The sequence below is a fragment of the Heptranchias perlo genome, unplaced genomic scaffold, assembly GCF_035084215.1.
Source record: "Heptranchias perlo isolate sHepPer1 unplaced genomic scaffold, sHepPer1.hap1 HAP1_SCAFFOLD_137, whole genome shotgun sequence".
Taxonomy (NCBI): domain Eukaryota; kingdom Metazoa; phylum Chordata; class Chondrichthyes; order Hexanchiformes; family Hexanchidae; genus Heptranchias; species Heptranchias perlo.
In genome coordinates, this window is record NW_027138613.1 from 118890 (window position 1) to 131057 (window position 12168).

A 12168-nucleotide genomic window follows, 5' to 3' on the forward strand; every position below is an offset into this window, starting at 1 on the left:
GCACCCACAGTTCATATATAAACATCGCACTCATATATACACACCCACAGTTAATATATAAACATCACACTCATGGAAACACACCCACAGTCCATATATAAACATCACACTCATATATACACACCCACAGTCCATATATAAACATCGCACTCATATATACACACCCACAGTTGATAAAAAACATCCCACTCATATATGCACACCCACAGTTCATATATAAACATCACACTCATATATACACACCCACAGTTCATATATAAACATCACACTCATATATACACACCCACAGTTCATATAAAAACATCACACTCATATATACACACCCACAGTTCATATATAAACATCACACTCATATATACACACCCACAGTTCATATAAAAACATCACACTCATATATACACACCCACAGTTCATATATAAACATCACACTCATATATACACACCCACAGTTCATATAAAAACATCACACTCATATATACACACCCACAGTTCATATATAAACATCACACTCATATATACACACCCACAGTTCATATATAAACATCGCACTCATATATACACACCCACAGTTGATAAAAAACATCCCACTCATATATACACACCCACAGTTCATATAAAAACATCACACTCATATATACACACCCACAGTTCATATATAAACATCACACTCATATATACACACCCACAGTTCATATCAAAACATCACACTCATATCCACACACCCACAGTTCATATATAAACATCACACTCATATATACACACCCACAGTTCATATAAAAACATCACACTCATATATACACACCCACAGTTAATATATAAACATCACACTCATATATACACACCCACAGTTCATATATAAACATCGCACTCATAGATACACACCCACAGTTAATAAAAAAACATCGCACTCATACATACACACCCACAGTTCATATATAAACATCACACTCATATATATGCACCCACAGTTCATATATAAACATCACACTCATATATATGCACCCACAGTTCATATATAAACATCGCACTCATATATACACACCCACATTTCATATATAAACATCGCACTCATATATACATACCCACAGTTCATATATAAACATCACATTCATGGAAACACACCCACAGTCCATATAAAAACATCTCACTCATATATACACACCCACAGTCCATATATAAACACCGCACTCATATATACACACCCACAGTTCATATATAAACATCACACTCATGTATACACACCCACAGTTCATACATAAACATCACACTCATATAGACACACCCACATTTCATATATAAACATCATACTCATATATACACACTCACAGTTCATATCTAAACATCACACTCATATACACACACCCACAGTTAATATATAAACATCACACTCATATATACACACCCACAGTCCAGATGTAAACATCACACTCATATATACACAGCCGCAGTCCATATATAAACATCACACTCATATATGCACACCCACAGTTCATATATAAACATCACACTCATAAATACACACCCACAGTTCATATATAAACATCACACTCATATATACACACCCACAGTTAATATATAAACATCACACTCATATATGCACACCCACAGTTCATATATAAACATCACACTCATATATACACACCCACAGTTCATATATAAACATCACACTCATACATACACACCCACAGTCCATATATAAACATCACACTCATATATACACACTCACAGTTCATATATAAATATCACACTCATATATACACACCCACAGTTAATATATAAACATCACACTCATGTATACACACCCACAGTTCATATAAAAACATCACACTCATATATACACACCCACAGTTCATATAAAAACATCACACTCATATATACACACCCACAGTTCATATATAAACATCACACTCATATATACACACCCACAGTTCATATAAAAACATCACACTCATATATACACACCCACAGTTCATATATAAACATCACACTCATATATACACACCCACAGTTCATATAAAAACATCACACTCATATATACACACCCACAGTTCATATATAAACATCACACTCATATATACACACCCACAGTTCATATCAAAACATCACACTCATATACACACACCCACAGTTCATATTTAAACATCACACTCATATATACACACCCACAGTTCATATAAAAACATCACACTCATATATACACACCCACAGTTAATACATAAACATCACACTCATATATACACACCCACAGTTAATATATAAACATCACACTCATATATACACACCCACAGTTCATATATAAACATCGCACTCATAGATACACACCCACAGTTAATATATAAACATCGCACTCATACATACACACCCACAGTTCATATATAAACATCACACTCATATATATGCACCCACAGTTCATATATAAACATCACACTCATATATATGCACCCACAGTTCATATATAAACATCGCACTCATATATACACACCCACAGTTCATATATAAACATCACACTCATGGAAACACACCCACAGTCCATATATAAACATCTCACTCATATGTACACACCCACAGTCCATATATAAACATCGCACTCATATATACACACCCACAGTTCATATATAAACATCACACTCATGTATACACACCCACAGTTCATACATAAACATCACACTCATATAGACACACCCACATTTCATATATAAACATCATACTCATATATACACACTCACAGTTCATATCTAAACATCACACTCATATATACACACCCACAGTTCATATATAAACATCGCACTCATAGATACACACCCACAGTTAATATATAAACATCGCACTCATATATACACAGCCGCAGTCCATATATAAACATCACACTCATATATGCACACCCACAGTTCATATATAAACATCACACTCATATATACACACCCACAGTTCATATATAAACATCACACTCATATATACACACCCACAGTCCAGATATAAACATCACACTCATATATACACAGCCGCAGTCCATATATAAACATCACACTCATATATGCACACCCACAGTTCATATATAAACATCACACTCATATATACACACCCACAGTTCATATATAAACATCACACTCATATATACACACCCACAGTCCATATATAAACATCACACTCATATATACACACCCCAGTTCATATATAAAAATCACACTCATATATACACACCCACAGTTCATATATAAATATCACACTCATATATACACACCCACAGTTCATATAAAAACATCACACTCATATATACACACCCACAGTTCATATATAAACATCACACTCATATATACACACCCACAGTTCATATATAAACATCACACTCATATATACACACCCACAGTTCATATAAAAACATCACACTCATATATACACACCCACAGTTCATATATAAACATCACACTCATATATACACACCCACAGTCCAGATATAAACATCACACTCATATATACACAGCCGCAGTCCATATATAAACATCACACTCATATATGCACACCCACAGTTCATATATAAACATCACACTCATATATACACACCCACAGTTCATATATAAACATCACACTCATATATACACACCCACAGTCCATATATAAACATCACACTCATATATACACACCCCAGTTCATATATAAAAATCACACTCATATATACACACCCACAGTTCATATATAAACATCACACTCATACATACACACCCACAGTCCATATATAAACATCACACTCATATATACACACTCACAGTTCATATATAAATATCACACTCATATATACACACCCACAGTTCATATAAAAACATCACACTCATATATACACACCCACAGTTCATATATAAACATCACACTCATATATACACACCCACAGTTCATATATAAACATCACACTCATATATACACACCCACAGTTCATATAAAAACATCACACTCATATATACACACCCACAGTTCATATATAAACATCACACTCATATATACACACCCACAGTTCATATCAAAACATCACACTCATATACACACACCCACAGTTCATATATAAACATCACACTCATATATACACACCCACAGTTCATATAAAAACATCACACTCATATATACACACCCACAGTTAATACATAAACATCACACTCATATATACACACCCACAGTTAATATATAAACATCACACTCATATATACACACCCACAGTTCATATATAAACATCGCACTCATACATACACACCCACAGTTCATATATAAACATCACACTCATATATATGCACCCACAGTTCATATATAAACATCACACTCATATATATGCACCCACAGTTCATATATAAACATCGCACTCATATATACACACCCACAGTTAATATATAAACATCACACTCATGGAAACACACCCACAGTCCATATATAAACATCTCACTCATATATACAAACCCACAGTCCATATATAAACATCGCACTCATATATACACACCCACAGTTCATACATAAACATCACACTCATATAGACACACCCACAGTTAATATATAAACATCACACTCATATATACACACCCACAGTTCATATATAAACATCGCACTCATAGATACACACCCACAGTTAATATATAAACATCGCACTCATACATACACACCCACAGTTCATATATAAACATCACACTCATATATATGCACCCACAGTTCATATATAAACATCACACTCATATATATGCACCCACAGTTCATATATAAACATCGCACTCATATATACACACCCACAGTTAATATATAAACATCACACTCATGGAAACACACCCACAGTCCATATATAAACATCACACTCATATATACACACCCACAGTCCATATATAAACATCGCACTCATATATACACACCCACAGTTCATAAAAAACATCCCACTCATATATGCACACCCACAGTTCATATATAAACATCACACTCATATATACACACCCACAGTTCATATATAAACATCACACTCATATATACACACCCACAGTTCATATAAAAACATCACACTCATATATACACACCCACAGTTCATATATAAACATCACACTCATATATACACACCCACAGTTCATATAAAAACATCACACTCATATATACACACCCACAGTTCATATATAAACATCACACTCATATATACACACCCACAGTTCATATAAAAACATCACACTCATATATACACACCCACAGTTCATATATAAACATCACACTCATATATACACACCCACAGTTCATATATAAACATCACACTCATATATACACACCCACAGTTAATATATAAACATCACACTCATATATACACACCCACAGTTCATATATAAACATCGCACTCATAGATACACACCCACAGTTAATATATAAACATCGCACTCATACATACACACCCACAGTTCATATATAAACATCACACTCATATATATGCACCCACAGTTCATATATAAACATCACACTCATATATATGCACCCACAGTTCATATATAAACATCGCACTCATATATACACACCCACAGTTCATATATAAACATCGCACTCATATATACACACCCACAGTTCATATATAAACATCACACTCATGGAAACACACCCACAGTCCATATAAAAACATCTCACTCATATATACACACCCACAGTCCATATATAAACATCGCACTCATATATACACACCCACAGTTCATATATAAACATCACACTCATATATACACACCCACAGTTCATATCAAAACATCACACTCATATACACACACCCACAGTTCATATTTAAACATCACACTCATATATACACACCCACAGTTCATATAAAAACATCACACTCATATATACACACCCACAGTTAATACATAAACATCACACTCATATATACACACCCACAGTTAATATATAAACATCACACTCATATATACACACCCACAGTTCATATATAAACATCGCACTCATAGATACACACCCACAGTTAATATATAAACATCGCACTCATACATACACACCCACAGTTCATATATAAACATCACACTCATATATATGCACCCACAGTTCATATATAAACATCACACTCATATATATGCACCCACAGTTCATATATAAACATCGCACTCATATATACACACCCACAGTTCATATATAAACATCACACTCATGGAAACACACCCACAGTCCATATATAAACTTCTCACTCATATATACACACCCACAGTCCATATATAAACATCGCACTCATATATACACACCCACAGTTCATATATAAACATCACACTCATGTATACACACCCACAGTTCATACATAAACATCACACTCATATATACACACCCACAGTTCATATATAAACATCACACTCATATATACACACCCACAGTTCATATATAAACATCGCACTCATAGATACACACCCACAGTTAATATATAAACATCGCACTCATATATACACACCCACAGTCCAGATATAAACATCACACTAATATATACACAGCCGCAGTCCATATATAAACATCACACTCATATATGCACACCCACAGTTCATATATAAACATCACACTCATATATACACACCCACAGTTCATATATAAACATCACACTCATATATACACACCCACAGTCCAGATATAAACATCACACTCATATATACACAGCCGCAGTCCATATATAAACATCACACTCATATATGCACACCCACAGTTCATATATAAACATCACACTCATATATACACACCCACAGTTCATATATAAACATCACACTCATATATACACACCCACAGTTCATATATAAACATCACACTCATATATACACACCCCAGTTCAAATATAAAAATCACACTCATATATACACACCACAGTTCATATAAAACATCACACTCATATATACACACCCACAGTTCATATATAAACATCACACTCATACATACACACCCACAGTCCATATATAAACATCACACTCATATATACACACTCACAGTTCATATATAAATATCACACTCATATATACACACCCACAGTTCATATAAAAACATCACACTCATATATACACACCCACAGTTCATATATAAACATCACACTCATATATACACACCCACAGTTCATATATAAACATCACACTCATACATACACACCCACAGTCCATATATAAACATCACACTCATATATACACACCCACAGTTCATATATAAACATCACACTCATATATACACACCCACAGTTCATATATAAACATCACACTCATACATACACACCCACAGTCCATATATAAACATCACACTCATACATACACACCCACAGTCCATATATAAACATCACACTCATATATACACACCCACAGTTCATATATAAACATCACACTCATACATACACACCCACAGTCCATATATAAACATCACACTCATATATACACACTCACAGTTCATATATAAATATCACACTCATATATACACACCCACAGTTCATATAAAAACATCACACTCATATATACACACCCACAGTTCATATATAAACATCACACTCATATATACACACCCACAGTTCATATATAAACATCACACTCATACATACACACCCACAGTCCATATATAAACATCACACTCATATATACACACCCACAGTTCATATATAAACATCACACTCATACATACACACCCACAGTCCATATATAAACATCACACTCATATATACACACTCACAGTTCATATATAAATATCACACTCATATATACACACCCACAGTTCATATAAAAACATCACACTCATATATACACACCCACAGTTCATATATAAACATCACACTCATATATACACACCCACAGTTCATATATAAACATCACACTCATATATACACACCCACAGTTCATATAAAAACATCACACTCATATATACACACCCACAGTTCATATATAAACATCACACTCATATATACACACCCACAGTTCATATCAAAACATCACACTCATATACACACACCCACAGTTCATATATAAACATCACACTCATATATACACACCCACAGTTCATATAAAAACATCACACTCATATATACACACCCACAGTTAATACATAAACATCACACTCATATATACACACCCACAGTTAATATATAAACATCACACTCATATATACACACCCACAGTTCATATATAAACATCGCACTCATACATACACACCCACAGTTCATATATAAACATCACACTCATATATATGCACCCACAGTTCATATATAAACATCACACTCATATATATGCACCCACAGTTCATATATAAACATCGCACTCATATATACACACCCACAGTTAATATATAAACATCACACTCATGGAAACACACCCACAGTCCATATATAAACATCTCACTCATATATACAAACCCACAGTCCATATATAAACATCGCACTCATATATACACACCCACAGTTCATACATAAACATCACACTCATATAGACACACCCACAGTTAATATATAAACATCACACTCATATATACACACCCACAGTTCATATAAAAACATCACACTCATATATACACACCCACAGTTAATACATAAACATCACACTCATATATACACACCCACAGTTAATATATAAACATCACACTCATACATACACACCCACAGTCCATATATAAACATCACACTCATATATACACACCCACAGTTCATATATAAACATCACACTCATACATACACACCCACAGTTCATATATAAACATCACACTCATATATATGCACCCACAGTTCATATATAAACATCACACTCATATATATGCACCCACAGTTCATATATAAACATCGCACTCATATATACACACCCACAGTTAATATATAAACATCACACTCATGGAAACACACCCACAGTCCATATATAAACATCACACTCATATATACACACCCACAGTCCATATATAAACATCGCACTCATATATACACACCCACAGTTCATAAAAAACATCCCACTCATATATGCACACCCACAGTTCATATATAAACATCACACTCATATATACACACCCACAGTTCATATATAAACATCACACTCATATATACACACCCACAGTTCATATAAAAACATCACACTCATATATACACACCCACAGTTCATATATAAACATCACACTCATATATACACACCCACAGTTCATATAAAAACATCACACTCATATATACACACCCACAGTTCATATATAAACATCACACTCATATATACACACCCACAGTTCATATAAAAACATCACACTCATATATACACACCCACAGTTAATATATAAACATCACACTCATATATACACACCCACAGTTCATATATAAACATCGCACTCATAGATACACACCCACAGTTAATATATAAACATCGCACTCATACATACACACCCACAGTTCATATATAAACATCACACTCATATATATGCACCCACAGTTCATATTTAAACATCACACTCATATATATGCACCCACAGTTCATATATAAACATCGCACTCATATATACACACCCACAGTTCATATATAAACATCGCACTCATATATACACACCCACAGTTCATATATAAACATCACACTCATGGAAACACACCCACAGTCCATATAAAAACATCTCACTCATATATACACACCCACAGTCCATATATAAACATCGCACTCATATATACACACCCACAGTTCATATATAAACATCACACTCATATAGACACACCCACATTTCATATATAAACATCATACTCATATATACACACTCACAGTTCATATCTAAACATCACACTCATATACACACACCCACAGTTAATATATAAACATCACACTCATATATACACACCCACAGTCCAGATGTAAACATCACACTCATATATACACAGCCGCAGTCCATATATAAACATCACACTCATATATGCACACCCACAGTTCATATATAAACATCACACTCATATATACACACCCACAGTTCATATATAAACATCACACTCATATATACACACCCACAGTTCATATATAAACATCACACTCATATATACACACCCACAGTTCATATATAAACATCACACTCATATATACACACCCACAGTTCATATATAAACATCACACTCATACATACACATCCACAGTCCATATATAAACATCACACTCATATATACACACTCACAGTTCATATATAAATATCACACTCATATATACACACCCACAGTTAATATATAAACATCACACTCATGTATACACACCCACAGTTCATATAAAAACATCACACTCATATATACACACCCACAGTTCATATAAAAACATCACACTCATATATACACACCCACAGTTCATATATAAACATCACACTCATATATACACACCCACAGTTCATATAAAAACATCACACTCATATATACACACCCACAGTTCATATATAAACATCACACTCATATATACACACCCACAGTTCATATAAAAACATCACACTCATATATACACACCCACAGTTCATATATAAACATCACACTCATATATACACACCCACAGTTCATATCAAAACATCACACTCATATACACACACCCACAGTTCATATTTAAACATCACACTCATATATACACACCCACAGTTCATATAAAAACATCACACTCATATATACACACCCACAGTTAATACATAAACATCACACTCATATATACACACCCACAGTTCATATATAAACATCGCACTCATAGATACACACCCACAGTTAATATATAAACATCGCACTCATACATACACACCCACAGTTCATATATAAACATCACACTCATATATATGCACCCACAGTTCATATATAAACATCACAATCATATATATGCACCCACAGTTCATATATAAACATCGCACTCATATATACACACCCACAGTTCATATATAAACATCACACTCATGGAAACACACCCACAGTCCATATATAAACATCTCACTCATATATACACACCCACAGTCCATATATAAACATCGCACTCATATATACACACCCACAGTTCATATATAAACATCACACTCATGTATACACACCCACAGTTCATACATAAACATCACACTCATATAGACACACCCACATTTCATATATAAACATCATACTCATTTCTACACACTCACAGTTCATCTCTAAACATCACACTCATATATACACACCCACAGTTCATATATAAACATCGCACTCATAGATACACACCCACAGTTAATATATAAACATCGCACTCATATATACACACCCACAGTCCAGATATAAACATCACACTCATATATACACAGCCGCAGTCCATATATAAACATCACACTCATATATGCACACCCACAGTTCATATATAAACATCACACTCATATATACACACCCACAGTTCATATATAAACATCACACTCATAAAAACACACCCACAGTCCAGATATAAACATCACACTCATATATACACAGCCGCAGTCCATATATAAACATCACACTCATATATGCACACCCACAGTTCATATATAAACATCACACTCATATATACACACCCACAGTTCATATATAAACATCACACTCATATATACACACCCACAGTTCATATATAAACATCACACTCATATACACACACCAGTTCATATATAAAAATCACACTCATATATACACACCACAGTTCATATAAAACATCACACTCATATACACACACCCACAGTTCATATATAAACATCACACTCATATATACACACCCACAGTTCATATATAAACATCACACTCATATATACACACCCACAGTTCATATATAAACATCACACTCATACATACACACCCACAGTCCATATATAAACATCACACTCATATATACACACTCACAGTTCATATATAAATATCACACTCATATATACACACCCACAGTTCATATAAAAACATCACACTCATATATACACACCCACAGTTCATATATAAACATCACACTCATATATACACACCCACAGTTCATATCAAAACATCACACTCATATACACACACCCACAGTTAATACATAAACATCACACTCATATATACAAACCCACAGTCCATATATAAACATCGCACTCATATATACACACCCACAGTTCATACATAAACATCACCCTCATATGGACACACCCACATTTCATATATAAACATCATACTCATATATACACACTCACAGTTCATATCTAAACATCACACTCATATACACACACCCACAGTTAATATATAAA